This window comes from Phoxinus phoxinus (assembly GCF_949152265.1).
Source record: "Phoxinus phoxinus genome assembly, chromosome: 5".
NCBI lineage: Eukaryota > Metazoa > Chordata > Actinopteri > Cypriniformes > Leuciscidae > Phoxinus > Phoxinus phoxinus.
Genome location: NC_136880.1, coordinates 33128957 through 33148357, shown reverse-complemented (window position 1 = coordinate 33148357; position 19401 = coordinate 33128957). Strand labels below are relative to the sequence as shown.

The 19401-nt window shown below is 36.8% G+C and overlaps 1 protein-coding gene across 3 annotated transcripts in view; it reads right to left on the bottom strand.

Moving 5' to 3' along the window:
* cdh24b (cadherin 24, type 2b) overlaps window positions 1-19401 on the bottom strand; it is a 134640-nt gene that overhangs the window by 71158 nt on the left and 44081 nt on the right. The gene's annotated exons all lie outside the window — the stretch shown is intronic.

Here is a 19401-nt window from a genome sequence, read left to right as displayed (position 1 = left end):
TAAATCATTTATGCTCTTATTGGCTTGTATACATGTTTAATCCCTTTCACATAGGTGGTGCTTTGAAATATCTTGGGTCAAGTACAAAATGGCTTAAAATGATTTACAATAAGACAAAACAAACATGAAAATAAGCTCAAACAGGCAGACCAGGGATCTCATGGTCTTTGAAAACCTGGATGTATGAAGGAATTTTAAAAGTGTGAATTTAAGACCTGGAAATAAGTCATGGAACTTAATAAAACCTTATAAATGATAACAGGACAGTGGCATTAACACCAGTGATCATGTAGCGCCTGGAAAGACATCAAGACAGCTCTCCCACCCACTTACGGTTATCACCAGTACCGTTATATAGCGACACCCCTAGTGTGTACAGTACCATGCAATGACACTAAATGGAATCTTAATCTTAATATTAATCTTAAAGTTATGGAAAATATTCCAATGGAGAAAAAAATCGAATTATGTCAAGCTCTTTGGGGATAGAAATTGCTATTTGTGAGTAAAACCATGTTATCACAAATGACTAGAAAAGTCATAAAAAGTATAGTAAAAAGGTGAAAACCCTGAAAATTATTCAGTTATTGACACTTCTGGAATTTAATTATTTTATTAAATTATCTTAATATACTTCCATAAAAACTTCCAATTATCTTAATATATTTAAATAAAAAAGGTTTAAAATGACCAATGTTAATTGCAGTAAGGCCTGGTTTCACAAACAGGGCTTAGATTAAGTCTTTTAAATAGCTTTTTGTGGCAAGCAGGACAGTGGCGTGAATAATAATGAGCGACACCTGCGCGACGCATCGTCTCGTATCTCTCACGGAGGAATGGAAGCATAAAAGGAGGAGCGACGACAGGGAAGGACGAGAGAGGACAGGCCTAGACTTTACGTTGTTTTGATTATGTTTTATTATGTGTGTGTGTGTGCTGCAGTCGGTCGTGAGGGGCTGCTGTCTTTACTTTCTTTTTGTATTTGTTTATTTATTAAAGTTGTTAAATGTTCGCTGGTTCCCGCCTCCTCCTTCCTGTATTAACAACGAACTGCGTTACACTATTATAAACACGCCTTAGAAAAAAAAAAAACTTGTGTGCATTTTGAGACAACAATATGTCAGTGCAAGTTGCTTTCAGTTAAAACAGCTCAAATATGCATTTTAGTCTGGGACCATGCAGCCTTGTCTCTGAAACTGGGGGTAGAAGGACCAGAAATATCTTAGGGAGACTTCAAATATTTGACAATCAGGGGCCTTGGAGTCAAAAAGGTTGAGAACCAGAGATGTTTAATGCAATCAACTGAAGGGATTTTTAAAATGCAGCACCTAATTTTGAGCCTTCCCTTTGTGTCAACACTTCAAGACCTTCTAATTCAAGTGTTTGTTTGTTTGTTTTTTGAGGAAACAACACAAATATCCATTAAAATTGGTTTTGGTAAAAATCTATTCAAGCATGTCCTTACTGAGGTCATCCATTTTCCTTCAGTGAATGCAACTTAACACCTAAAAAAAAACACCAAACATTTGAGTATATTTTTGGTGAAATGAATGACAGACTTCTCAAGCATTCAAGCATGCAGTCGATGATGCATCATTTCACAGGTTGATTTCTGCAATTACCTGGAAACGAAGCTGTTTCTACCACAATACATTAGGAACTGTGCAATTTTACAGTTTAAGTTTGATGTTGAATGAGGCTGTCTGATTTGTATAGACATGAACAATGAGGCACTGCAGTGTGAGTTGTGTTTATGAAGAGTAATGAACAGTAAGTTGAATGATGGGAATGGTAAAACTGCACAACACTGCATGGTGGGTTGTGTATGTGCAAAGAGAGGCCATCCCTGCGGTATATATAATTGCAAAACAAAGAACTGTGGACTATATAACTACCGAACTACTTTTACCCAAGAACAGTGTGTTGTGATTACAGTCATGGAAAGTGCATAAAGCCATCCATTCAGACCAAAAATGGTGATTTCAGCCATTCTTATAGCCCAAAAAAAAGCAGAGAGGGAGCAAACGGACAGTGTTACAGTATTAGTATTAACTGCGGAGGAATGCACTAGGGCTTCTAAACTATACTTAACCCTGGGTTAATGTCTTTTTAAACACCAGGTAAAGGCCAGTTTTAACCATGGGTTAATCAACGTTTCACTTGTGATTTAGCACTGATTTTGCAAGTATAACCCTAAAATATTGCACTAAATGCATTAGTGTGATGCTAGAATGCGGGAAGGTGTTTAGCAACAGACAACCATTCATAACCAGCCTCAGTAACTTGCCTCTTTAAATATTCATTGCTTCGTACAGTTGCAGAAAATATCCATGGCCCCATATCTGGGAAACAGTTACGACAAATGTGTTTAAGTCGGCATAAAATAAAAATTCACCCAATCAATTTTTTTTATTGCTCTTATTGTGAATGATTCATTCATGCATACATTTAATTTTCTTCTTGACCTCATAATTTTTAATCAAAATGTCATAACTTGATCTTTTGTACTATACAATTCAGAAGAAAAGTTCTGTCGCTTCGGTTTTATCACAACTTTAACTGGATAAAGAGACACACTATTATTTTGAGGTATGTTTCAGAAGACACAAGACAACCAGAGCAGAGACACGATGACATTCCTACAAATAGACAAGCAGTTATTAATACAGGTCATGTCCTGTCAATCAATGTTAATGACCTCATGCATATGCAAATAAGAACTTTAACCCAGCATTAACAAACGCACAGTGTGAAATCTATGAATTACTAACCATGCGTAAGTATGCAGTGTTGCCAAGTCCACGTTTTTTCCATGGAATTGTGCTACTTTTACACTGTTGCCGCGGTTTGTTTTTGTAGTTCGTGGGTTGAAGCGACACCCCACCCCCGGAACACAATTGTGCTAGTTTTGGCTGTGATTAGGCTAGGTTTGATTAGCAATTGGGTTGGTTTTGTTGTGCAGACCTGGCAACCCTGAAAGTATGAACAGTGTGAAACATGAATAAAATAACCAAGGATTACATTAACCAAGAAGCCCAGCTGTGATTCACATAATTGCGGAGTAATGCGTTGTATGTAATGCATGTTCGCTGTAAATGCTATGACATGCAAGCGGCGCGCTTGGTCTTGGTCAACATGCCCAATGAAGTATAACAGAGTCCTGTATCCTCACAGGATCCCCCAAAATTCCTGATTCCCTCTCCCTCCTGATTATTCACACAAGCCTTCATTCCTTAACAAATATTCCTCCCATCTCCTAAAAGCTTTTCTGTTCATGTTATATTTTCTCTTTCGTCACCTCCTCCCACTCACCACCTGTCTCTCTCTCTGCCTCTCTCTTTCCATTTATCGCCATTGTTTTAATATGTTATCCTCTGCTTCCCTCTCCTTTTCTTCGGCTACCTCCACGTCAATCATGATTGTTCTTTAACCTCTCTCACCTTCTGCGCTTTGACTCGCTTCGATCAATCAGCCAATCTCCGCATTGACATTGGGATTGACGGCTGTCTGGCACCTGCGCTGATTCCTAAACGAAATCAACCTGAAGCTGAGAGTCTTACCGGTGATTCTTATAGATTATACAAATGAAAACACGTTAGCATGCTACAACGGGATCCAAGTCTGCCCAGCAGCAGATTTATACTATGACAAAACTAAACAGCTGTTTGCGGGGTATATGGCAGTTAAGGTTCATACAAAAATGGATTTGTTTTTGCTTGAACAACAGATGAATATGTGCCAAACAAATCATTCATGCAGATAGAGTTGATAGGAAACTGCTGATAGATAGTTGTGCTCTGAATTTAACAAGCTTGAAAACAATGGTGAGGCAAAAATTGCAGAGGCAGAGAAACGTTCTTGCCAGCAGTGACAGTTTCTTTAGATTAGATTCATTAGATAGGAACTTTTTTTCACACTGGCTGACTTATTATTGATGGCTAGATGGTCACAACTTGGGCGCAGATTTGGATATGGACAGTAGAGACAAGTTTCTAGGCAATAGACTGTAGAATATGCCTAAGAATATTTGAAAGTGATGTTGGTATATAATGCAAGTATTGAATGCAACAAAAGTCTGGTGTGTCATTTTTCATTAGACACAACAGCTGTTTCTTTTTATAGCCTTTTTTTCAGTTACAGTACAGATGTTACATTTTATGAAATCAAACTGCCTTTAAACATAGAATTAAATGCATTTATTTTGCACTGTATACAATTAAATCATTAAACTGTGTATTATTTGGACATTTAAAGGTAGTAAACAAACAAAAAAGATACTTAATTTATCCAGAGTTGTGTTTCACTAATTCTTTGTATATATTGTAATCTTTAACCTAAACGTAATAACTTCCTCTAAAACAACTTTTCCTGAAAAAAGGGCATGAAATGCATACATGTTTCGCCAATCATTATCACATATTCATGTCTAACACGGATGGATCTCTACCTGTTTTATAAATAATATAAAACTCTCCTGATAGAGTAACAAAAATAGAAGAGTGAAATAAAGCATATTTTGTTACCTTTTGTAACTTGAAAGGGTTCAGTTTGAGCAGATGTTTTATACCATCATCTCTGTCCACGTCAGAGCTCATTTCCGAGTACATTCAGCATCTGGCACATATTAGCGATCTCAAATATATTCTCAAAACTATCGATTTCAAATATTTTCATCGCTGACAGCTCTTCACCAGATCCACCATAAAGTGACAGTGATACTAATATCTGATTGCGTTACTTGACAGTACTTGCTCTTCAGTAAATCACTGAGCTATTTCAAGATTCGCTGATGATGATACTTCCTACTCTTTTGTCTTCTGTCTGCGGTAACTACGAGTGAAACGTCACTTTATAAATGTGTATTGCCATCTTGTGGAATAAAGGTGAATTGCACTTATTCAGTCTTCAAAAATTCAATTATTGTTGTGCAGAAAAAATATACTTACACTGATACACACCCCGGGTCGTTAGTGACCCTATTCAATTTTTACAAAAACGACTGGGAAAACAACTAGGCTTTCTTTTAAAATTTATTATTATTTTTGTACTGTTTATAATGAATTGATTGAGGAATACTAGAGGGTTGAGGTCTAACTTTAAAAAATTAATGGGTAGGGTAGTGAATGACGTCCCAGGTCACTAAAGACCCGAGGTATGCAAATAATTGGGGATTTTTGCCTATATATCTACAGTGCTTAGCATAAGTGAACACACCCATGCTAAAGTTGACTAAAAAGAAGAATAAAAAAATAATCTTTTGGAAATTGATCTTAATGCCTTAATTAAAAAAATTAGGAAAACTCCAACCTTTAAGGACACCAATTTTTTTTGTGAATGAATAATGTATCGTAAATAAATACATGTTCTTCCTTAAAATACAGGGTGCATAAGTCAGGACACCCCTATGTTAAATTCCCATAGAGGCAGGAAAATATTTTTATTTTTAAAGGCCAGTTATTTCATGGATCCAGGATACTATGCATCCTGATAAAGTTCCCTCGGCCTTTGGAATTAAAATAGCCCCACATCATCACATACCCTTCACCATACCTAGAGATTGGCATGGTAATCAAACCAGCTATTAGGCTAACTGAAATAAAACCACGCCAATCTCTAGGTATGGTGAAGGGTATGTGATGATGTGGGGCTATTTTAATTCCAAAGGCCGAGGGAACTTTATCAGGATGCAAAGTATGGATCCATGAAATAACTGGCCTTTAAAAATAAAAATCTGCCTGCCTTATTTACAATACATAATTCATTCACAAAGAAAATTGTTGTCCTTAAAGGTTGGAGTTTTCCTAATTTTTTTTATTAAGGCATTAAGATCAATTTCCAAAAGATTACTTTGTTATTCCTCTTTTTAGTCAACTTTAGCATGGGTGTGTTCACTTATGCTAAGCATTGTGCCTTTGTATTTGTACAGTTTGGCAAGTCAATGTTAAAAAAAAAACTACATCATTAGGTCATATTCTAGTTAGCTCCAGACATCAAACAAATAACTTACTCTAATGTAATCATAGGTGGGGGGAAAAGTTGCAGTCTAGAAAGATCTACAAAGATCCAGGTTGCTAACACAAAGGTCGCTGGTTTATTTCCAGGAAGGTATCTCCCACTGGACAGGTTCTGTGACAGCACTCTTGCTCTAGCACTGTTGTGCTCCTGAGTGAGACACTTAACCTCGCTCTGCCCCTGACTAAGGCTCTTAACACCAGCTTGTTTAAGTGCCTCTGCTCCAGGCAGACTGTCCTTCCAATTACAGTGTTACTTTAAATACAATGTCTGCAAAATGACAAGTAACCATGCTGAATACATTTAAAATCGGTGTATCTTAATAACACAGTTTTCATGCTCCAGTACCCAAAATATGCACATAGAGAATCATAAGTAGCTCAAATTGTCTTTGCTTATTTCACTCAGCCTATTTACTCACCCATCTACAAATGTACGTGCAAATCTGGACTTTGTGGGGAAAAAAGGCTCCCATTTGTGATTCAAAATTCTGCCTTGAGATAGCCTGAATAGTTATCGTACAAGTCTTACTTCAGCAGAAAAAAGGTTATCAGTAACAATATTTCTGGAATACTTGATTTTTCATTAGGTGTTTTGATGCTGCTCTGCCTACGCTCCACATATGGAGCCAAGTGACAAAAAAAGAGGAATTTCTTAAGGCTACAAAAAGCTACAAAGAGCCCTTTCTAGGGCAGAAATCAATAAAGCTGTTGCCAACTTGAAGAATGAAGAAGAATTAAGCAGTAAAGTAAGCAAACTCAGCAAACGAATACCTCTGCTAAATGTTAATCACTCTTATGCCCATGGGCAGATTTTTGTATGAAAAGTGGATGAGATGATGGCACCTGAACGGTCATGGAGACAGCTCATGAATATTAATAAGATTATGCTAAAATAATTTTTGAAATATAATATATGTTCATTTAAAAAAAATATTGATTTAAACAACAATTTCCACTGCATGCTGAGTGGTAATTCAACATAAAACTGAATTCACACGATTTGACAAAGCGATCATTGTTGTCGACCAATTCAAGTGCTTCATTTAAACTTGTGATATATTTATATAAAAACCATAGAAACATTTTCGCTTTGAATACATGGGTTTGGGGTTCCGTTTCCGATTTGTCCTAGTTATTTTTTGTTTTAATAAACCATATACAATGTACTGTATATCTAATCTGACACAGTAACATTTACTTTAGTGCTGTTCATTTAACCACCAGGTAGTTCATTATTAAGAAAGTAACATGAAAAAAAAATGATGCAATTCATCATGCTGGTTTGCCGCATGACCTATATGTAAATTCCATAATAAAAATGTCCATTAAACCAGTCAACCTTGAAGAAGTAGGATTTTTTTCACTGCTACAGACAAACTATAATAAATATAATATAATATAGAAAAGCAATAGTGAAGCAATAAATAAGCATTAAGTGTCACACATGTAGTTGTGTGTAAAAGGCAAAATTGCTACAATCCTTGCAACAGCTAGGCAATGCTTGTATTAAACATCCCTGTTGCAGGCTATTTCATAAAGTGGTGGGGACGTGAAATGATGCCATGCTTATTCCCGTTCAATAATTGCTCATGGCTCTTGCCCACACAAAGGGCGTAAAATGCAGGTGGTTGGATTTCGCCATTGTCATGGGCACCAGGGCAACATGCTGAGAGCGTAGAGTAAACCAGCGTATGGACACTGTCACATCTGCGGTGGGAGTGTACTCTTGCTCGACACGAACAGCATATGCGAGGGAGACAGACTGAGCATAATGTCCCCGTCACTATGTGGTCTCTGATGCTAAATCAATGCGGGGCAAAAGTGTACGGCTGAAGGTGTCGGGAGCACTCGCTCTTTAAGCTGGAGTGTGTGTGAGTGTGAACAGCAGAACGTGACAGCATCCGATCACTTTGAGGCTTTCCTTTCACTTCATGCGACATGCATCCATACGCCCCCTGGACTATCAGAGTATCTCACTGAACTGATTAATTGGGGCCATAAATAGTTTTAATAAATTTTTCTTTTTCCCCAGGGCTTCGGAATCCCTTGGTTCGTTAGTATTGGAGGCAGATCTTTTTCATCGATCGCTGGAACTCGTGGTGCAGTGAAGGCTGTCACCAACTTAACGAGACTGAAAATGTTAATTACGATTCTCATCCGTGCTCCTTGCTCACCATTTATTTCTCACTCACACACATAACACCTACCCCAAAAACACTGTTCTCAACCAGAAAACCAGAAAAACATTCAGTTGGACATTGTGCAACATATACGCTCCGTTCCAAAACATGCTTTGGGCGTGTAAGAAATACGCATGCTCTCAAAGAGAGGGCTGTTTAAAAAGTAGGCAAGTTAAAGGGTTAGTTCACCCAAAAATGACCATTTTGTAATTACTTACTCACCCTCATGTTGTTCCAACCCTGTATGAGTTTCTTTCTTACATTGGACACCAAAGATATTTTAACGAATGTTGGTATCCTAACAGTTAACGCCACCCATTGACTTTTCCAAAGTTTTTTTTTTTCATAATATGGAAGTCAATGAGGTCTATATAATATATAGACTCATTACATGCAAAGTGAGATATTTCAAGCCTTTATGGCTTACAGCTAATGAATACCCCAAATTAAAAATTAGAATATTGTGAAAAGGTTTAGCTGTAAGCCATAATCATCAAAATTATAACAAATAAAGACTTGAAATATCTCACTTTGCATGTAATGAGTCTAAATAATATATTAGTTTCACCCTTTAAGGTGAATTACTGAAATAAATGACCTTTTGCACGATATTCAAATTTTTCGAGTTTCACCTGTATTTATCAATCAGTAAAAACGGCCCTTCTCACGTCCAAACTTCAGTTTTTTATTTATTTATTTTTTATTAATTTTTTATGTACCGGTATGTACATTTATAACACTAACCCCAGGTCCCAGACTAAAATGCATGTCTAAGCTGTTTTAACTGAAATCAAATTGCACTGAGATATCTTAAAATATGTCAGTGCCATTTTGTCTAAAGACGCACACATGTAATGTTTTTTTCTAAGGCACGTTTATTAAAGCTACTTAAACGTCCTTATTTCACATTTCTGTGATACCGAGCCTATACTTTGTATTATATTACCTTTGCATCAAATGACAAAAATCTAGTTAAAGCTGCTGTGAGGGTGTTTCTAATACAGCGGTGGTGATGGTAAAATTGACATCTCTCTCTCTTTTGACTGCTGTTATCAATCTCTTTCTATTTTTTTCCTCATTTTGAAAGTTGTGAAAACACTATTGTGAGGGTTTTCTTTTGCTATTTGACCAAAAGCAAAAAAAAAATGTTTTGTCTCATTCACCGCTATAGAAGTTTACCCAACTATAACAACTTCCGCTTTGAATAAACTTGGAAATGTGAAAAGGGTTCATGTGTGTTTATAATGGAATCGCAGAGTGCTATTTGTATGATGCACAGTTGCAACCTACCTTACATTAAAGCTCTCAAAATCAGTCACTTATGAAGTTGTATTTCAGTTAGTATGTAGGCAGCAAAGCTGCTTATGGTGTTCTTGAAAATAGCACTTACTCTTCATAATGCACAATCCGCAGTAGATTTCAGATCAAAAATACACAGCGGACTCCAACTCTAGGAAACATTATCCCACACATGGCAGGGGAAATAAATAAAGCTAGCTTTGTTATGTTTTTTTTACCTCTCCTGCTGTAGTGCTCCAGGGAAGAACCTTCTGGACCAAAAGGGGAAAAAAAGTAAAGAAAAAGCCTCTTTATTGCTACTGAGGAGGAAAAAAAACAGCTCCTCCTACAAATATAGGCAAAGTAATGCTGTGCGGAGTGTATGGTGGCTGCAGGTGCTCCCTGCTGCGAGACCTTCAGCGGCACAAAAGTACAAAAATGACTTTGAGAGAGTCGGTCTTTCCTCCCTCACAAAAGCTTGAGTGTGAAACAAGAGATCTGAGAGCAACGGGGGAAATCTGCCAAAGCGCTGAGGGATAATGCATGAGGCATTCTGTTTGCAAAAGGAGGACGTATCTACATCTAAATGGATAAAATCCATCCTCCTACATTTGTATTTTACCTGAGGTGAAATTGTCAAACCGCTGATCAGTATGCTGTGACTACGCCAGTGCGGGGTGTCGGCGGGGGGCCGGTGTTTTTTAAAATGTCGGCTCTCTCGGGACACTCAAGAAACATGCTGGAAGGGGTGAAAAAACAACACGATCGTCGACAGAAATGGACAGAGGGAGCATAATCTAGATGGTTTTCACGTTCCGATAAGTGCCAAGGATAAGTCCACTTCAGGGTGGTTCCCGTCTGGAGGATTAATATAAAAGGATCATTTTAACACAAAAGACAAAAAGGGGCTTAAAGCCGCACAGGGCCTCGGCACGCTGCGAGCGTTTCCGTCGGGGCGAGCGGAGGAGAGGAAATGAAAACTCAGCAATCGGCAGATGAAACGGGACAAGAGTGAGACAGATAAACAATCTCTGAGCCCTCTGTTACAAAACAGCCTATAAGAGACAATCAATCTGCCTCCCACACCACAAGCCAACTGGAGAAATCTCACCATCGGTAATCTGATTACGGCTGATGGCGCTAAAAGTACAGTGGGAAAATGATAAACATGCCCTCACTCTGACCCCACTGTCATAAGCACCTCATTAATAACATAATCAGTATTCACACACATTACTGAGCTTTTAATAATTCATACACAGCAACAAGGGATGCATTAGGGTTAGCAAACAGAGCAAGGGATAAGATAAGAGACCTTTTGGTATTTGACGAGTTCGCACTCGCAGTCTAAAATTAACCTTTTGTCAATGCCAGGCATTTTGCATTATTTTTTATTATAAAAGTGTTGTCATGTAACAAGCCCCAGCTCACTTCCATTAATCTCAAAACCCTTAAAATCGAAACACTTTAAATCTCAAAAGGTAAACAGTTATGAAAAAAGCTGTTTGAAGATGTGTGAGCCACAACAGCTTGCAGTTTTTAGCAATCATTAGTGTCATTGATTCGAAATGCTTGTGTCATTTACATTGTGAGATTTTCACCATGTATAATGTTGCAGTTCCAGTAAACTGGCAAGTAACCGTTTTATTTTCAAAAACATAAAACAAGTTTCCATTCGCCTTTTTGTTTGTCTAATGGTTTAATGATTCTAATAGAGTCGACTGAGATAAATTGCGAGGAGTTACGATTATATTTTTATAAAAAAAATGATACGCTGCATTATACGCTGGAAAATGGACTTTCAAACTGTCTAGTTACATCTTATAATGATAACTTCTGCACGGTCAATGGTTTTAGCGACACATGTATGCCAGTGTTTCACAGACAGTGAGTTGCCAGAGAGGATTTGCTGGTGAGTCAGAAAGTACAGAAACATTTGCTGAAATTACACCTGATGCCCATCAAGAGTCTTTCTTCTTCTTCTGCCTCAGTGGCTCTTGACATCAAAAAGCTATCTGATCCCTTCAGAACAGCGCCTGACATTTTACCGAATGGTCTGCAATCTTTGCCTCTCTCCACTCAGCAAAAGCTCTATGTATGCGTGTGTTTGTGTGGATTCACTACATGCTTACACAAAGTTAACAAAAAGGCAAATGTCAAGATGATATTAATTGATTACATCTTAACTGAATTATTTATATGATATGGTTAGTCAAATACAGTGCAATTATTGGTATATCAATATTTGCTGAGAAGCACCCACCCAATGAAGACAAATCAAAGACTTAATCTTACTGCGGTAGATGAATCCATTGAATAGACAACCTGATAATATCATTAGAAAATGTAACTATTTTACGAGGTGGCAATTTCATATTCATTTCTTAGATGTAATTCATACTGAAAGTGAAACATGCCATTTTTTTTAGAAACAAAAACGTAGTTATGAATTTCCAAGAGAATGTGTTGGAAAAAAAACTATAAACTAAACTGGTTTAAGCTGGTCTTCCAGCCTTGCAAAGCTGGTCTTCTGCTAATCTATCTGAAATCCCAGCCTGACCAGCTGGGAAATGTCCAAAACCCCTCTAAAACGATCCTACAGACCATTCTGACCATGTAAGTTTGAGACCAGTTAAACCAGCAAACCATTTTAGGCTAGTTTAAGATGCTTTTTAGGTACAGTGTCTTTAAACTGAACATTCTCTGTATGTGTGGTTAACATTGCAAAAACATGAAGATGGCATTTAAAATTGAATTGTGGTGTTTTAGACATTTCCAAGGAAAGGGGGCATTTTAAATTACATTATTATTTATTTTCTATATTTATTCTCACTCAATTAACATGTTAAAATGACACAACTAATTAAAAATATGAATGACAGCAGTCTCTCTCATTTTATATCTTATAAAATACTTGACACAACCTCTAAACAGAACATAAAACTGTTTCAACAGATTAAAGTGCCTTCATTGTTTATTTCACTCCACTCACAACAACTCTCTGAGAAGCCTTTCTTACAGTAAGCGTTCTTGTAGAAGCTCAGCCGGACAGGCATGAATACATCCAAATAGCCTCAGGACAGGTTAGCCAATACATTTGAACATTTACAACAAATCCCTAAGAAAAAGACAAGACCCCATGTCATAAAGCCTGAAAGAGAATTAATAGCTCATTTTACTAATTACTATACTCGTTTGTCATTAAGCTGATGGTTTCATCTAGAGCAATTTACAATACGCTTATTATGAAAGGTCCCCTGTGGTGCAACTTGGGGTAAAGTGTCTTGCTCAAGGGCACGATCCATTGATCAATCCTTACGAGGTTTCAACCTACAACATTTTGATTACCAGCCAAGATCTTTAACCCCTTTTTTTTTAAACCACTTTCAAGTAAGTTCATTTAACAACAAATGCTTCCATTGTTGCCTTACAATCTAGTCTCTGAAGTTTCTATGAAAAGAGCAACAAAAAAAAGCAGTACAGTATCTCCACAGGGCACATCCTCTAGCTGAATGACAATAAAGTGAACTTCTTCAGCAAACACAGATCGATTGGCTTTGTTCAAGCTGTCTGTTGGATAGCCTTGCTATCAACGCTCAGAACTGACATCTTACGTGAACTCAAATACAACCGAATCACACGGTCTCTTACGTGAACTCAAATTCAACCGAATCACACGGTCTCTTACGTGAACTCAAATACAACCGAATCACACGGTCTCTTACTATATCACATTTTACTTGTGAGGGGTTCTGTAGCCTAGCAGGTTTTTGTTATGTCATTAAAACTACCCTTGCTTAGAAGCTTTAGGGATCTGTGATAGCTGCAGGTACTGATCAAGCTAACAAGCTCAGAGCAGTGCTAGCTGAATGCTAGTGTTGTGGGGTGCTAAAAAATAAGACTTTAAGTTTGTTTTTGGGGTTTTGTGAGACGCCCGAGGCGTTTTGTTTCTATATTGCTAAACCCACCCCTGCCCCACAAACCACCAGTTCGTGTGTGTGGCAGGTTGCATGATTATATTTGTTGTTCAGGTTTCGGCTGGAGCGGGCAGAACCGGAGTTGAATAAATTGGGGGTTTGAAAGGAAGAAAAATAGAGGAAGAAATAGTTGTTTGTTTAGAAATGCATATGAAAAACAGTTACTCAGCTATGCAGTGTTAGGAAGCAAAGCTGCTATGCAGTTGTTTTGACTTGAAAAAATATTCAGTGATTCTTCACGCAAAATGATAATCGCACAAAAGTGTCCACGGAAGTAATCATCAATGATTTTTAGTATTATTATAGCATTTATTCATATTTTTGAATTAGCTTTTATTTTTATATTGCTGTTTATTTTTATTTTAGTTTTTGTAGTTTTAGTATTTCAACAACATTTCTAAAAATACATTTCTAAACATTTTTCATTTTATTTCAGTATTTTTCCCCAATTAATTAGTTTTAGTTTTAGTTAACAATAAACAAGCCCTCACTCCTTCCAAAAGAGTGTTTTGTGACAAAATCATTAGTGAACATATGGTTTACAGATGGTTGTTCAAATACATAATTTTTATAATTCGTTTATATCTTATATATTGTTTACATTCAACTTCTATGTTTACCTATCAAATTTGCTATTTAATATATGAGAGGGAGCCATTTTGTGTTTATGGTGCTTGAAGACAAGTGTTTCAATAAAAATGATGATATGCTAATAGCATTATTGAGAATAATATACAGCTTCCTGATACCAGCGGAAAAATATAAACAAAAAATGTTTAGGTAAGTTTAGGTAGAACCTAAACCATGCAGGAGCGAGTGGGAAGGAAATTATTATAGGTCCGGAACGGATGGACACGGAGTAAAGAAATTGGAAGCGGGTGGGTGTGGAATGAAACGGGGAAACAAAATCAGTCTCACGCAGACCTCTAGGGTAATGCTAACGCTCTCTGAAATGGAATGTTAGCATACTGGCGTGTTGACAATCCTGCAGCGTCAGCTACAGTGGAGTGCTAGCTACTAAATATCTGCAGTGCTGTCTTCACATCAGATGTTCAAGCTAAAAGTCAGAGCTGAAACACCTCTTTAGTTCTTTTAAAAGCTTCCATTCAACTGTCATGTTATGCAAGACGTGGAATTTCAGAGTAATACGCTCAGTAACAGAGTGAATTAGACTCGTTAAAAGGGAAAGTGCAGCTTCATGATGTGTCATACTGGTGATTGCTGATGTACATGGTCCTTTGTACCTACACAAAAGCTTACACAAGCTACGCGGTGATATATGACAAGCAAAGGGAAGCTAGGATTAGGTTATACATTCATAAATGCACAATTGCTACAGTGGTGCTCTCTATACTCCACAAAACACTATAGGTACACAGTGCAGCATAGAACCGCAGCATGCAGGTCTATAAAACTCATCTGCTTTCTCTTTTTAATCCCCCTGGTTGGAGTCACAGCGCGCCCTGCCTCATTAGCATATCTCCCTGTACGGGTGACTTTCATTCTCTCTGGTCCTCTTGCGCTTTAGCAAGCTGTTGACAGTTATTTTTGTAATTCTAATGACTTTGCCCCAATCTCTAATGCATTTTCTGTTTTGTTATTTTCCGTATATGGGTCATTTTCGGGAGGTACATTCTTCTTATAGGCAGCGCGGCAAAGATTCATTATCTTAATCAGTATTTTTGTCTTGTTTTACTTAAACATCCTTAAAACAAGACTAATGTACTGTACTTGAGAAGCAAAATTGTGTAAGATAACAAGGCTTGTTTTCAGAAAATATATATTTTTTGCCACCGGCAAATTGTTTTCTCTTGCCTCGAGCATTAAGCTAACTGTTTATGCACTGCAAAAAAAAAAGTGTTTTTCTTACTTAGTATTTTTGTCTTGTTTCCAGTTATAATATCTCAAATAATATTATGTCTTGTTTTCTCGGTGAAAAAAAAAAATCTAAATTAAGTGAGTTTTTGCTTAAAACAAGCTAAATTATCTGCCAATGGGGTACGATAAATCATTTTGAACTGACATTAATAAGCAAATAATAAGCCAATTTATAAGCAAATGATATATTTTTCTTAGCTTGTTTGAAGCAAAAACTCACTTAATTATATTTTTTTCAGAAAACAAAACATAATATATTATGTCATTTTACTTGTCTCAGAAGTTTTTGATATTTGGACTGGAAACAAGACAAAAATACTAAAAGCATTTTTTTTTTGCAGTGTGTAAACAATTGTCAAAGAGGTTAAGAAAAAATTTATTAAATCAACAGTACCGTATATTCTTAAACTCTCATTATCTTACACAGTTTGACTTCTCAAGTAAACTTATTTTGTTCTAAAGAGATATTCGCATTAGACAAAAATACTGATTTAAAATAGTTTTTCATCATTCAATTACATGAGCATTTTTTTTGTTCCAAAAGCAGAAGAGGATGCATAGAAAAGCAGAGAAAGAAACATAATGGGAAGACATCTAAAACAAGATTTTGATTAACAAAACAGCAGATAAAATCAATAATCTCACATTTAAGTAAAAGCTCTTTTGAAGGTAAAAGCTCCTTTGGTTTGTTTGCGCAGATGTAAATTTGCCAAATGATCCGGCTTGCTCTTTGTCGTTATATTTTGATGTATTACTTTACAGTGTATTGAGCCTCGGGGCGGGTTTGGCCGGGCTGTGTGTTACTGCTGATGTACTTTGCAGTGAACTATATGAGTCATTCTAATAGCCTGCTGGTTTTATTTGGATGCTTTTACATCTTTAGTAGGTTTATTTGTGGACAGATATAATACATTGTGCAGAGCAAGGCTTGGGGTTTTTTTCTTTCTTTTTTTTCGCATCAAGCTTACACGTATTTGCACAACCCGAGCATGCGACTCAATAAAGTACAGTTCTGTTCCTTTGGTTAGCGTAGCATTTTTATTGAGTTATTTTTATAGAGATTTAAAAGGCTATATGGGAGCCGAGTAGCGCTTGTATGGGGCTTTGTGGAGGATAGATTCATTTTTATGTTGTGCTCTGCAGTGCAAGTTATGCTGATATACTTTCCCGCAACCTTCTGCAACAGTAATTCAGTTTAGCGAGACCACGGCAGCCTCAGTTAGCGCCGCTTTGGGTTCGGTTGTATTTCAGGGTCGTTTTCAGAGAGTCGAATTTGCGTAGTCTGGCTCGGCTTCAGCAAGAGGTTGTAACTCTGCCGTAGACGTCCAGACAGTGTCCTCCTCCTCCTCCTCCTCCTCATCGTTTTCTCATTTCCTCCCACCCCTTGAGCGACTATCTCTGACCACTCAAGGTCATCCCCAAGCACAAAGGGCAGCGGCTGATAAGAGATATAGAGCAGCCGGTGGTCACGTGGATGGACACATACTGCATACTGCACTAAGCGCTCTTTGATGAGGAGATTCCCCACCTTGGGAGCACAGAGATCACGTCCTATTTTTCTGAAATCCCTGTGCTTTGTTTAGCCTTCCTTCGCTTTTTCTTGTTTATAAAGCCACATCCATTACTGCGGAGAAGCTTACCCGATAATCCCGCATAATGGATTGACTCTGCCGTTCCTTTTGATGGATCCCCCTTTAATTTTAATGTGTGTGCTCTCGCCCGCTCGGACAGGTATTCGGCACGCTTATGGCTATAGCTTATGAATGGGCAAAATAAGAGCTTTGTTTTTAGGCCCCTCTCGCTCCATGCGCATATCAATAAGGGCATTACAGCGAGCAGGGTATCGCTTCTTTTTAGTACACCGCTGCCATTAAGAGTCTTTGGAGTCAGCTTTTCTCTACTTCTCTAGATCCATCCCTTCATCCCTTTATCACCCACATATTCCATCTCTCCCTCTCTCTGCGTATTAGCCATTCAAAGATCTCTCTCTATGGCATGCAGTAAAAGTTATCTCTCCATCTCTCCTGCCCTCGCTTTATCTCTCTAATCTTCCTTAATCTTCCAGCCCAGAGTGAAGTGAGAATTAGTTTCTCACTCTCTCTCATCAATCTCTCACACCCTTCCAGCCAGCTCTGTACCTCTCTCGCCATTTAACTTTGCTCTCCCTCCCTCATTTGTACTCTTTCGCACCGTTATTCCTTTGGTCTTGACTCTTTCTCCACCTTTTCAGGTTCTCACTCAGATCAGAGATCTTTCTCTCCTTGAAACATGCATATCCATTATCTCTACCTTTCTTTCTTGCACTCGCACTATCTTTACTTTTTTCTTACTCTACCTCTCTTTGTCCTTACCCCCAACACTAAAGTTCTGAAGAAGCATGTTCATTTAATCCTGTCAATCACAATACAAGGGCATATGAGGGTGTTTCTTCAACTATGGTTCACTTTTGGCCCTGTGGACTAATAAATAAACAAACATTACGAACATTTCCAACAGTTGTTTCAATCACATTTCTAAATGTGTATTATGTTTAATACATTTCATACAATGAAAACTGTATCAATTTACTGTAATTGACACCATTAAAAACACAGAATGTCAATTGAATTGAGTAAATAATGACACTATACTGTCTTCAGTAGAGCAGCTTTTATAATTAATTTGAGTTTTTCCTCTGTTTTTTACAGTAAAGCTGCTTTGAAACAATCTATATTGTATAATTGCTTTATAAATAAACATGACTTACTTGACTTGACTAATAACATTCCATGGTAAAAGTATTTTCTATGGTATTTGAAAAAAACACTATTGGAATAAAAATGCCAGCACTTATCTTGCATAAACACAATTAAACAATATTTTCCAACCTCTGCATATTTTGACAAAATTACAGCTTGATTGGAAATGACGAAATGATTGGAATATTTAGTTAAACATTATTAGCACTATTTTTTTATATAGTGTACGGTGTTTTTGCATTTACAGTGAATTGCGATGCATCCAGAAAACTCATTGTTTCTGAGCAAAACAAACAAACCATTGATTAAAGTATAAGTGGTCAAATAGAATAGATTTTAAATAGTGCTGTCAAATCAATTAATCGCAATTTAATTTCACCAAATGTATTATTATATTTATATATTAGTATGTGTGTGTGCGTGTCTGTGTCTGTGTATATATGCATACACATGTAGCCTACTTTATACAGTATATATATATATATATATATATATATATATATATATATATATATATATATATATATGTGTGTGTGTGTGTGTGTGTGTTATATACTATAAATATATATATATATATATATATATATATATATATATATATGTTATATATACTAAATATATATATTTATATATATATATATATATATATATACACATATAATATGTAAACAAACTTATCTCAGATGCGATGAATCATGATTAATCAATTTGACAGCACCAATTTTAAAATAAACTTTGTTAGAAGCCTGAACTACCGTACCTACTATTTAACTATGAAGTAGCTTAACAGATTTTCTTTAAAATGTTAAAAGGTAGATTCACTTTAAATTAACTACTTTAAATGTGTTGCTCACTACAGTTTGAAGGTTTAGAAGTTGCTTCCTGAACACAGTCTTGCACAAAACTTTACAAATGACACCAAAGTTGCAACGAATTGCACAGACTTGCAAATAATGAAAAATGACAAAACTTTATAAACAAAACCAAGCTGAAGCTACTCTCTCTTTAATTAGAAATCTGACGAATGTCAATGCTTCTACAAAGGAATGACGAGAACTCAAAAGCTCCACGTCCTTTTTTTAGACAAACCAATCCTCACAATCCCACTAAAGGGACTTCAATAAATAACAAACCTGGCCTATATCCCAGGAAAGCTATCATATCGCTGTACTTTCTTCTCTCTGTACATTTTTGTTGAGTTTACCACTGTGGCCTGGATTGAAGGTACAGAGGTGACAGACAGCACCTTTGATGTGCGCAGACATTTCTTTTACAAATGCCTATGCTGAATGAATACACAATGTGCTCAGCAGCAGGTACACAGATGGAAACAGAC